This window comes from Phocoena phocoena, chromosome 8 (assembly GCF_963924675.1).
Source record: "Phocoena phocoena chromosome 8, mPhoPho1.1, whole genome shotgun sequence".
In the NCBI taxonomy this organism is placed as follows: domain Eukaryota; kingdom Metazoa; phylum Chordata; class Mammalia; order Artiodactyla; family Phocoenidae; genus Phocoena; species Phocoena phocoena.
Window position 1 is genome coordinate 77,772,044 of NC_089226.1, and position 13,208 is coordinate 77,785,251.

Below are 13,208 nucleotides of genomic sequence, written 5' to 3' on the forward strand. Positions count from 1 at the left end.
GTACTGATATATTCATTCTAAGTTGGGAATTGGTTTCGGACTTTGTGTTTCCTTTTATATGCATTAATATGCATTAACTATGTAAACTAGTGCCTAAAATGTGTAAGACCTAAATTAATTTAAAGCTGACTGTGTCTATCCCATGCCAGCATTCTCAGATGAAAAGTGAAAAACTGAGTAACTCATCTGGATGTGTTTTTCTGTGTGATCTCAAATCTCTGAATACTGAATATCTATGGCCAACTAATTTGTTTTTCATTCTTTAGTCGTATATTTAGCATTGAAGTGCTATTTGAGAGGCATTTCTGTTTCATACAGTGTACTGGATTAGAAGTCTGAGACAGTTGTATGTGAAGGAGACATTTACTGCTTTAGATGGACAGTGTGGATAGCTGGATTAAAATAATACTTGTGAACTTCGCTATAATGGAATCTTTTATTTTTGCAGCTCAGGTACGTAATTAGCGCTACTTGAAGTAGAGGTTGAAATTATCAGTGACACCAGAGAGTAGGGTAAACTGGTCAGACATGGAGAGTAATGACAACATACACTTGTTTACTTAGGGGACATTTTCTTAGTCATGTATACAGTCTTAAATTTCCCCAAACTATTTGTTCATCTCGGTTACATTATATAATATCGATGGTCAAGTGGTGAAGAATAAAAGGTACTGAAAAATGGCCTATTTTTGTTCAATAAAGGTTTGTTTCCAAGACTACTATGTATATGATCTACCTAAACTAATTGAAAAACACACATTAACTTTTAAAATAGTACTTGCTTCTGTGTTTCATGATCTGAGAACTTTTTTGAAATGTCATCCTGGAAATTTCTTCAATCTCTCTTTGCCACTGTCCCAGAAAACCCTTATTTTATTTAGTGTTTTTTTTTTTTTAATAGAGTTCCAGTCTGTTTGTTTGCAAATGAGTCTCAAGTGCTTAAAACCAGCTGCCCCATAGTAGGTGCTTAAATATGTGTTGAACGAAATCAGAACCTGAAGCATCAATGGAAGAAGTAAAGAAAGCAACAAGGTAACACATTCTAGTATGATAACAGGAAATCATAAGACATAGTCTTTTAGGAAAAGAAAGTAAATATCTTGCTCTTGTTTGTTTTGATTTTAGGTTATTTTTCCCTTGCAGTTTGCTGTTGGGCTTGTGTCTGTGACTAAACAGAGTAGATATGGCACTCCTGGATGAATTTTGGAATGCAGCTCAGTGTCATAGACATAATTCACATGGCACGTATGTGACTTAAATTGGAACCCAGATTGGACATTCGCCTGAACCTGTACAAGACACTCGATTTCTTTTAGTATAAGTTTCTAAGCTCTTAGACCTTAAGTGGTTGGGCTAAGATTTTCCTCTCCATTCTGTTGAGCCCTAGTTCTTTAGCAGACATAAGCCAAGGGCTGCTGAGAAGGTAAATGAATATCTAGAGGATGGGGCTCACTACTAGAGGATCTATACTTTTATATAATTTATTTGTGGGGTTTACACATTCTGCATATACTTTTAGTGGTGAAAGGAAGTCCAAATCTAAAGTGATTTGAAAATCACTGAATAACATAATCTTGATGATCTCCTTTCTCCCTTTGTTCATTCAGGCAGCCAGTCATTCAGTCATTCAATAAATATTCTTTGCGATCCTACAATGTGCCTGCCATTCCACTTCTTTTGAAGATCCGATAGTAAACAAAAATAGTAATTATGAATATTAATGTTGTGCTTAATATATACCAGCCACTGTTTTAATTTTTTATTATTAGTTAAATAGTCTGAGGATTATTTAAGATAGATATTACAGTTATCCTCCTTTCACAGATGAGGCAATTGAGGTAGAAAATGTTAATTGAATTGCCCAAGATCATACAGCCTGCAAGAGGAAGAAGTAGGATATAGATCTGGCAATGAGCTTCTTGAATCTATGTGCTTAACCATTTCACCACACTGTCTCTCCTGCGAATGCCAGAGTCCTGCTTTCATGGCGCTTACAGTTTAGAGAAAGAGACAACCATTAATGAGGGAAGTACACAGAAAAGTGTATGACTGCTACACAGGGTTCTCTTTACAGCATACCATGGGGCAGCGGTGGGGGTGTGAATGTACCATACCTGTGTGAAGTTCTCACTTAGAAAATGGTATTAAACTAATATTAATGAATATATTTTGCATGACTGTCCAAATCTTCAAAAATAAATTTTGTATTTTCAGATATTAGCTAACAATATTTGAAACTGAATGCTTGAATTCAAATAAATGGTTGTGAATTAGTGCTGTTCAAAAAAAGAAAGCATCATATGGAAAAAGTGCCATTGCTTTCTAGTCCCTGAATGATAGGATATCTGAGTCTATGAGGTATAGATGACAGCGAAATATAGGTTTCTTTCATAAAAATAGAAATTTTATTTCTCTCTCTTTCTCTCAGAAAAGCCATGCATTCAATGTCATGATGATTGACCAGGATTAGCTTGTACCATTACAGCATTTGCATCAGAAATAAAGCAAATGTGCTATGTGTGTGTTGTCCCCCTTTCCCCCCCTTCTTGGTACCTCCCACTCCTAAATTCTTTAATTCCTTTGAGAACACCGTTTCACCTCATATCATGTAGACACAGTGGCATCTTGGGAAGGTCATATAATGCAATATATTTGTTCCCAGAAAATCAGGCACTATTTGAGGCTCCTGGAAGAAGCAGTTGACCTCTGCACCTGATTAACTGCTGAATAGGCATCCTTCTTTGGGCAGCATCTCTACCAAGAGTGAGAAAAAGAGAGAGCATCCTGTGGTGGGTCTTGTCCTCTCTCTGACTATGGCTCATCTTTACCACTTTTTTCATGATAAAGTGCCCAGTAAAAGTAAATCAAGAGATAGATACTAAGCAGAAGCTTCCAGCTCAAGTTTGGTGGATGCAGCACAATGGAGCAGAGGATGAACATCCCTGATAAGTTCCTGTTAAAGTAGCAGCATACTCACGGTGACATATTGGTTATTTTTCCCCTGCAAGTTTCAGTTTGACCCTTTAGGTTTCTTCAATCTTGGTCCCAAAACTTAAAGATCATCTGGGCTGGAAATCCCCAAAACTACCCTTCATGCCTTTCTTTGGAATAACACACTAAGTATGTAAATCTTAGTGTACACTGAGCAGAGAGTCTACATATTTAAATGGTCAAGTTTCCAACATGAGTAAAATGTGCTGCTGACACTTCGCTCATGAAATCCACTGACAACGACTTCACCAGGAGATTCTGACATAGTGAAAGAGGAGCAGTACAATATGGGTAAGAGATAGGGACATTGTGGGTAAGAGGAACAGGTAATTTAGAGCATGTTTTAAGTCCACTCATTTAATCTGTGAAATAAATCCCTCTGAAGTAGATGCATAGATGCGGTATGAGTAAAATTGAATGTATTTACTAGATGTGTTTCCAGTCATTTGTTACACAGTGAATATGTAGATGCTTGATTGTGTATTAGCCCACTTAATGTTTGCAAGTTTGGAAAGGTGTGAGATAGAGAACAAGCTTTCTCTGAATCAGGAGAATGGTGGACCAGGTAGGTATGTTCAAAAAAGTAAATTAGATAGTACTAAGTTGATGAAATGAACTCTATGATCTTTGAAAAAGAAAACACCTTCTCACATTTTATCCTCCTGGTCGTAATTAAAGAGATAAAAAGGTGGAGAAATATGAATCCTTGAAAAAATATCCTCATTCATCTCATAATGGAGACATAGACTAGTTTTTTGAATGAAAATTTAGGGCAGATTCTTCTCCTTTGCAATGTTAATCTCACTTTCTATTTCCCCTTTCATGATCATCTTATTTGGGGGTTACGCATTTAAGGTTTTGGGGTACTGGAGTTCACAAATAAATTTTAGATATTTCTAGGATGCATTTGTTTTATTCATCATTAACTGAACCCTAACAGTTGCGTACGTGAACAGTTGCATACATGAACACACGTACGGTCACTGTATGCATCTGGGCATGCTCCTGTCTGCATTTGCTCATTGTAGGCATTAATGTGGTAGTTTCTATATATATTTGTGTTTTCTGGCACTTGTGAACATTTTAATTTGTGGATGCATAAATTTAGTTTATGAATACCTTCATATGTTTACATCTCTACCCATGTACATACATGCCTTGATGCATGTATGTATAGTAAAGTGAATGTCCAGTGCAGTTGCAATAAGCACAACTGTGCTGATCTGGGTTGTGCAAACGGACACACCAAATCAGCATCTCAAATCAGCCATTTGATACGGACAATCATTCCCATCCCTCAAATACAAAGGCTTGCCTCATGTACCTCTTTATGTCTTTTCATTTGTCTATAGTTAGACCTAGAGTAGGGAATTACATTTGGAGTTATTCACTGGATGGTCTAAAAAGGGGAATTTCTTTCAGCATGGTTTCCTATGTATGAAGCCTCAAAAAAAATCTGCCAACTGTCCTTATATTAACCAAAGTATTTTTTATCTGAGGAAAAGAAGGCGAGTAATTATACTACTAATTATACCACATGCCCTGACTGTACTAGAGCATAGGTACACTACACTGTTAGAGAGATAAGATGGAATCATAAGACCAAGGAAAGGGACGTGTTCCTTTTATCTCAAACGTTAATGAGAGGATATGCATATGACAGGCATTGGGTGTAAAAGTTTCCAGGTGTGGATTACTTTGAAATCACTACACTTTTTTAAACCAGTGTCTGTTTATTATGAGGAAATGCTTTGCTTAGGTTTGTCTTTTTCCCTCTCTCTCTTTAAGTAAAGTGATGAATTGTTACTTTCTTATCTATGTGTTTAATTTGAAATTTGGGTAAAACACAATTAAATGTATGTCTGTAACTTGCAGAATGAAATACTAATTACTCCATGATACAACTGCCAAGGTTAATTGGCTTTTACTTAAGATCTGGGGTGCTTTGCATAATTTATTTTTTTCTCAGATAATCTGAAGGTAGATTTGTCTGCTGGATTCATACTGCACAGTTTCTAGAAACTCCTGCTTCACCAGGTGACCTGACAGGTAACTATTGTTCTTTAACACATCAGAGATTTAAATGTCGCCTGTTCTTTTCTTAGATATTAATAATGCAAACTCACTGCCCTCTTCTCTGAAAGTTAACCTGTGTGCTTTGTTTAGGTTAAGGGTTAGGGCAAGCATGGTGGTGGTGGCAGATTTTTTGTTTTTAGGAAATCTTCAGAAGCCTTTCTGAGCTTGGGTCTCAATTTTGTGACTTAAAATATACTACTTTCAGGTCAGAGTCCCAAAACTTACTTCATTGTGTGCATATATATAAACCTTTAGGAGTGTACACATAACTACACTAGAAGTGTTACAATGTGATTTTGAGCAAAGACTTGCAGTCAGACTGCTTGCATTAAATTCCTTGTTCAGCTTCTTAACTGTGAGACCTCAGACAATTAGCTAACCTCTGTGTGTTTTAGTATCTTCACCAGTAAATTGAAAATAATAAGATGACATACCTCATAACAGCTATTTCCTTTAAATATTGAATGGGGTCATACAAACAGGACAAACAGTAGCCCCTTAATAAACACTACCTATTTCTATTTTAAAGGTATCCATAACTCCATGAATACATTCACAAATGCCCAATAGGAAAATTATTATGCATTTGGAATTGGACAACTGTACAGTATATTTCTCTTTCTGTGTGTGTGTGTGTGTGTGTGTGTGTGTGTGTGTGTGACTGAACAGGAGGTATGATTTGCCTTGCTTAAAAAGAAACTCTCCTAATTTTGATTATCTGAAGAAAAAACTGGGTTTTTCTAGATAATGCTATGTTGAACTCATATTTCTTAAGATGGGTGAGTCAAAATATGATTATCCTTTTAAAAATCCCTGGGCGGCGGCATGAAGTGTCTCTCCATTTATTCACACAATATCATCAAATAATTTTTCTCCTAAAAACATCTAATTTCTGTCTCTTTTTGAGAGTCAAAAATACTAATTAAAGGATTCTGTTTGTTTCCTAAGAATTTTATAAGAATGTAATTATATCTTTTACCTTTCTTGTGTAAATTATTTTCCAGGTTGCTTTTTACTATTTATCTTAATAGGTAATGAATAACATTTGTGAAAAAATCAGTTTATCTACCCCAACTTGCAACCATAATAATTTCAGTAAGATGCATGGTAGGCTATAATCCAAGTAGATGTTGGACAGTTCTTCTCAAAAATTAAGTGAGTAGGTATATGAATAAAAGTATTTACATGCTTCAATGATATTTTTATAGAAAAAGAAGAAAAATATTTGTGTTCCAGATTGTTCTTTGCCTTTGCCAGTTTTAAACTTGCATAGGCCCAGTGGTATTGTTGTTTTTCTGGGGCTTTTAAAGCACCAATGAAACCTTAATCAAAACCAAGCCTCATTTCAAATTTTACAGTAGAAATGATTCTACACACATTCATTACCTTTTTGAAATTAGATTTTTATTCTCTTTTGGGAAATAGAAGCATCAAATTTCCTTTTCAATCTTTCCTCATCACCACTTCAAAGCTTCAAAGCCTAGTGGACTTCTTTATACCTTCCTTTTTCCCATTCTCCCTTTATTAAAGGAAAGTATGTGAACAGACTCCTTCCTGATATGCCCTGAAATTTCTTTTGAGGAAGTAAATGAGATAAGGTCTCTGTGGGCCTAAAAGCTCCTTGAAAAGTCTGGAATTCTTATAACCAACACGTTCATTAAAGACAATGTTTTTACACTTTACCCTACAGTCTATTCACTATTATAGTGTCCATACTGATTCTTTTTTAAAAAGTTACATCATGACATTTGTCTCTTTAAAGCTATCCAAGGGTTTCTAAGATCACTGAGAATTATATTAAAATAAAAAACTATTATCCTCATCATGGGCTACTAGACCCTTCAGTGCTGGGCCTCCCTTTCTTGGCCTCACTTCTCACCACTTCCCCACAGCTCACTTGATTTCCTTTAGGCTGGCCTCTGCTGTGTCTTGAACCTGCTGAGAAGCTCTTGTCCAGTGTCTTAGTACCTGTTGGTGCCTCTGACTGGGATGTTTTTCCTCTAAATATTTATTCACCTCACTTGGCTCTATTCTCTCTTTAAATTTCACCATATCAGAAGGATTATCCTTGATTCTCCTATCTAAAATGGTACCCCTGTCCCCACCATTCTGCTATCACCATCTATTCCCTTACCTTGTTTGTCTTCTCTGCATAAAATGCATCAATACACGACATTATATTACACATGTGTTTGTATATTTGTTTTCTCAGTCTCCCGCTTCTAAAATGTAATCTCCTGGAGAGCAGGGCTTTGTCTGTTTCCTTCATTGCCATATCCCCAGAGTCTGACACAATGAGGTGCTCAATGAACACAAGGTGAATAAATAAATGTAAAATGCACTGTCTCTGATGGCTTCAATGTTTCCCTGTCATCGAAGTGAAATGAGAGTCACTCTGAAAGTTGAAAGAAAATTCTCAGTCCAGACCATGGCTCTGTGTCTTGGAGGAAAATCAGCCTATCGGCCCTGGGTAAGTCACTTAAAACAGGAGAAAGGTGGTTTAGGCATTTACGTTTTATGGAGCGATGGGCACTGGCACTTATTCTCTCCCATCCAAATATCCCTAAAATCTCTGATAGAGCTACTTACTAAAATATGAGCAGAGATAAAAAGTTTGGCTCTACAAAGAATAGCCATAGCTTTTCCTAACTAGAATGATGAAATAACTTGAAACAAGGATAGGTGGCTTTTACCAAAAAAAAAAAAAAGTTTTCTTAGTAGATTAGTTTATCAGATTATGATGAATGTGATAAACTGAAAACTTTAGTTGACTTGCCCAAGACCCATGAAACCAGAATCACGAGGAAAGTCAGTGTCGTCATCCCTACCCAGCATTTACTGTGTCTCCTGCTTCTAAACTTACATTAGCATTACAAAAACATTCCTTGGCCATACTCTAGAATGACTGAAACAGATTGTCTTGTGCTGGAGCTAAGGACTCTGTATTTTTATTTTATATTCAAGATGAACCTATGCAAGCTAAAGTTTAAACCACTGCAGTATATATGACAGGCCACCTATATAATTACTATTCTTTAGGTCCCAGAACTGTCCCGGTTTCCTGTTATATGAGATCTACCTAGTTTTACAAACTTCCCTGTTCTAAGATTTTTCCTTGCAGTACACTTACAAGCTCTTCATAACAGAAAATTTCTCCAACTATCTTCCAAATACTGCAGCTTTCAGACAGTAGTGAAGCGATGTTGCTTGTCTCCCCAGTACTGGTCTATTTCTTACACAGAAATAATCAAGCCAGACAATGTCAGCAAGTTGGCAAGGCAGTGGCTTTGTTTGACCTGCCTGCTTGGAGGTATTAAAACACCGAATGTGGTTATTGATGGCTGGTAGTACTAATAATTGTCCTAGCCACAATTATCTAATTGACTGCCATGGAGGATGACTGTAATGGGATCTCCATAGCAACAGCCGCTTTTGGAAGTTACTGATTTCAATACTTTTACTTGTAAACTATTTTGAACTGTGATTTTATTCCCCCCTTCAGGAGGATAAGGGTTTTTTTATTTGGCAATGGAATTTACGTGTTACAGGCATCTCCAGATGTCTTATAGTGGAGAAACAAAAACTGTAGAGAGGTTAGGAAGAGAAACAGGTTGCAGGAGCTAGAAGTTTGCCTCCACCCTTGTTAGAGAAGTACTGTGGGGTAACAGATTGGTCATTATTGATGATTATGAAAGGACTTACAATGTGAATATTTTCAACAAGTTTGCTGGTGAGTAGGTCATTAAGAAACTTGAACTTGGACCATTTCTCACATATATTACAGTGTTGGCCTCAGGCCCTTCCGTGTCTTCAAAGATTAGAGAATGCAGCTGTCCTTGAATTCAGTTAAGTTGCTATTCTGTCTCCCTCAAGAAGCAGCAAGAATTCCAAAATTTACTTATATTTTTTACTGAGTGGAGTTTGAGTCAAATCTTTAAATCTTTAATAAATAGATGGAACTAAGGGAATAAGATGCAAATCAGAACATTATGCTCTTTGCAACTTTTTCATTTCAAAATCCAAACTTCTCACCCAAAACCATGAAGACCTACAAGATCTGGCCTCTGGCAATTTCAAATTTGACCACATTACCTGCCACTCACTGCTTCTCTCACTGCTCTCCAGCAAAATGGATGGCAACATCCTTACAACACACATTGCAAAAATCCTACTAGTGCTACTAATCATAATAGCAAATATTTATAGAGTTATTATAATGTACCCATAAATCTTCTAACCACTTCACGTATGTATTTTAACCCAACCTTCACCACAACCAGCAAAGTAACTTACATCATTTTTTCACTTTATATCTGAAGACACTAAAGCAAAAGGGATTTAAGTAAATCATCCAAAATGACATACCTACTAAGTAGCAGAGTTGGATTTGAACCCAGGCAGTTTGACCTCAGAGTCGATATTCTTACCTACTTTGCCTCTCTACAAAACATACCACAACTCTCCCTTGCTTAATACACTCCAATGTCTGGCTATCTTACTTAAAATAAAATTCAGTGTAGAGGTTCTTTGAGTTCTGGTTCAGTCTGTCCCTTTAAACCTGTCCTCTCCCATAATACCAGTTATATAATATGCAGGGCCCGATGCTGAATGAAAATGTTGAGCCGTTGTTCAAAAATCATTGATGATTTTATGACAGTGACACGGAGCATCAAACCAAGTAGAGGACCCTTCTGAGATTCAGGGCCCTATAACTGCAAAGCTAGCACATCTGTGATACTGACCCGTCCCCATCATTCTCTCCTATATTCATTGAGTTCCAGCTACTTCTGCCTGGGGTCTCTTCACTTGCAGATCTCTTTACTAAAAAGTCTCCTTACCTACAGTCTCGAGGACATGTGGGACAACTTCAAGTGTAACAGTATAGACACTGTCTATAGGTGGCATTTCCAGAAGGAAAAGAGAGTGATAAAGGAGAAGAAAGAACATTTGAAGAAATAATGGCATGAAACTTTTCAAATTTGACGAAAAAAAATTAAACACCTAAGAAGTTCAGTGAACTCTGTTTAGTTTAAACCCAAAGAAATTCAGACCTAGTTACTCTATAACCAAACTATGTAAAGCCAAAGATAAAAGGATAATCTTGAAAAGAACAAGAGAGAAGTGACTCAACACTTTCAAGGGATTTCAGTAGCATTAACAACCTATTTTTCATCAAAACTATGGAGGTCAGAAGGCCATGGATGATATATTCAATGCATTGAGAGAAAAAAGTCTGTTAACCAAGAATTTTATATCCAGCAAAGTGGATATAGAAGAGAATTTAAGACATTAACCTATAAGCAAAACTGAGAGATTTGTTGCTAGCAGACCTGTCCTACAAGAAATACTACAGGAAATCTTTAGACAGAAGTGAAAGTGTAGTAGACAGTAAATCAAATCTACATGAAGAAATAAAAATCATCAGTAGCAGAAATTACATAGTAAATATAAAAGTCAGCATAGATATATTTTCGTTTAGTACTCTATTTTCTCCCATCTTACTTAAAAGACAGCTCCATAGAGGAATAATTAGAAATTTGTGTTGATGGGAAAGCAATGAATAAAGATGTAATTTGTATGAGAAATATAGCACAAAGGAGGCAAGTGGCAATGGAAATATACAGAAGCAGTTTTTGTATACCATTGAAATTAAAATGGTGTCAATATAATCTAGATCATAATAAAATAGTTAACTGCAAATCCCCAGGTAACCCACTAAGAAAAATAACTAAATAATAGTAAAATAAATGACATCTGAATTAAAAATGGTACACTAGAAAATATTTAACATAAAAGAGGGTACAATGGAGGGATAGAGAAACCAAAAAAGGCCTGAGACTTACGGAAAACAATTCACACAATTACAAATAAATCCTACTTTATAAATAATCACCTTAAATGTAGATGGATTAAACAGTCCAAAAGGCAGAGATTAGAAGACTGGATAAAATTAACCATGATCCAACCCTACACTGTCTTATTAGAGATACACTTTAAATTAAATTGGTTGAAAGAAAAAGAATTTTTTAAAAAGTTACAAAATGCAGGAGGCAACCATGAGAAATCTGGCATTGCTATACTAATATCAAAATAGACTTACAAACAAAATTAAAAAGTAACTACATATAAAGAAGAACATTTTAGAATGGGATAAAAGGGTTGGTCCTTTAGGAAAATATAATAATTATGAACATATATCCACCTAACATCAGAGCTCCAAAATGCATGGAACATAAACCCAAAAAAATGAAGGGGGAAAGAGACAGTTAAAAAAATAATCATTGATCAAATCAAAACCACAATGAGATACCACCTCACACCCATTAGATGGCTACTATAAAACAAAAACAAAAAAACCCTGGAAATAGTCAGATTTAACAAGGAAATGGAGAAATTTGAATCTTTTTCACTGTTGGTAGGAATGTAAAATGGTGCAGCTGTTATGGAAGACTGTTTGATGGTTCCTCAAAAAGTTAAAAATAGAACTCATATCATCCAGCAATTTCATTTCTGGGTATATACGTGAGATATAAAAGTAGGATCTCAAAGGAATATTTGTACACCCGTGTTTGTAGTGACATTATTCACAATAGTTAAAAAGCAGAAGCAACCCAAGTTTACCAATAGATAAAGGGATAAGCACTGTGGTATATACACACAATGAAATATTCAGTCTCAAAAAGGAAGAAAATTCTGATGTGCTCCAACATGGATGAACCTTGCAAATATTAAGTGTTTAAAGCCAGACAGAAAAGGACAAATATTGCATGATTCCATTTTATGCAAGACTTTTGAGTAGGCAAATTCATAGAGAATAGAGGTTACCAGGGTCTAGGTGACAAGAGAAACGAGGAGTTATTGTTTAATAGGCATAGAGTTTCAGTTTTGTAAGATGAAAAACTATTCATGTTAAGTGGAATCATACAATGTGTGGTCTTTTGTGACTGACTTTATTTCACTTAACATAAAGTTTTCAAGGTTACCCATGTCGCAGAATATTTCATTACTTTCTCCTCTTTATGGACAAATAATATTTCATTGTACGGGTACACCACATTTTGTTGAGCCACTCAGAGATTTCATTTGTTTCCACATTTTGGTTTATGCGCATAATGTTGCTATAAACATTCATATATAAGTTTTAATGCAGTCATATGCTTTTATTTCTCTTGGATGTTTACCTAGGAGTAGAATTGCTGTGTCATATGACACTCTGTGTTTATTTGAGGAACTGCTAGACTGTTCTCCAAAGTTGCTGCATCATTTTATGTTTCCTCCAGAAGTGTATACATGTTCCATTTTTCTCATTTTTCCCTTATTTTGAATTAATTTTATTAAGATTTTTATCTTCCATTTTATTTCCACTGTGAGTTTATTAGACTTATTGTGCTATATTCTTAGCTATTGTTCAAGTGTTTAAAACATATTTTTACAATATCACATTTAATTTCAAATAATATCATACTATTTTATATATGAGACTAATAACAGTGTAATTAATTCCATTTGTCCCTTTCACCCTTTGAGCTATATTTATAAAACATTTAAATTCTATATGACATAAACCCCAAAATGTATTTATAATAATTTGTCTTTAGTTGGACTATATTTTTAAGGTATTTTAAAGAAAGATGAAGAAATCCGATATTTATCTTTTTAATATATTTTACCATTTCTAGTACTCTTCATTTCTTTCCATACACCAAACTTTACAACTGGCTCATTTTCTTCAGTCTAAGTTACTTTCTTTCATATGTCTCAAAGCATGAGTCTTCTGGAGACACGTTTTCTAGATTTTGGTCTGAAAGAAGTCTTTCTTTTTCGAATACTGTTTTCATGGATAAAGAATTCAACGTTGACAGATTTTGTTTTCCTTTTAACAAGTTAAAGGTATGTCATTTTATTTGCCCTTGCATTGTTTCTGACAAGTAAGTAGCAATTCTTACATTTTTTCCTCTGCAAATGATTTGTCTCTTTTCTCTGGCTGATCATATGATTTTCCTTTTACTACTGGATTTTACCATTTTGAATATGAACTGCCTTGGTATTTTTTTCTTTGTGCTTATCCTGGTTCACTTCTGAGCATTTTTGGATTTGTGGATTTATAGTTTTCATAAAAGTTGAAAAACTGTAAGAACATT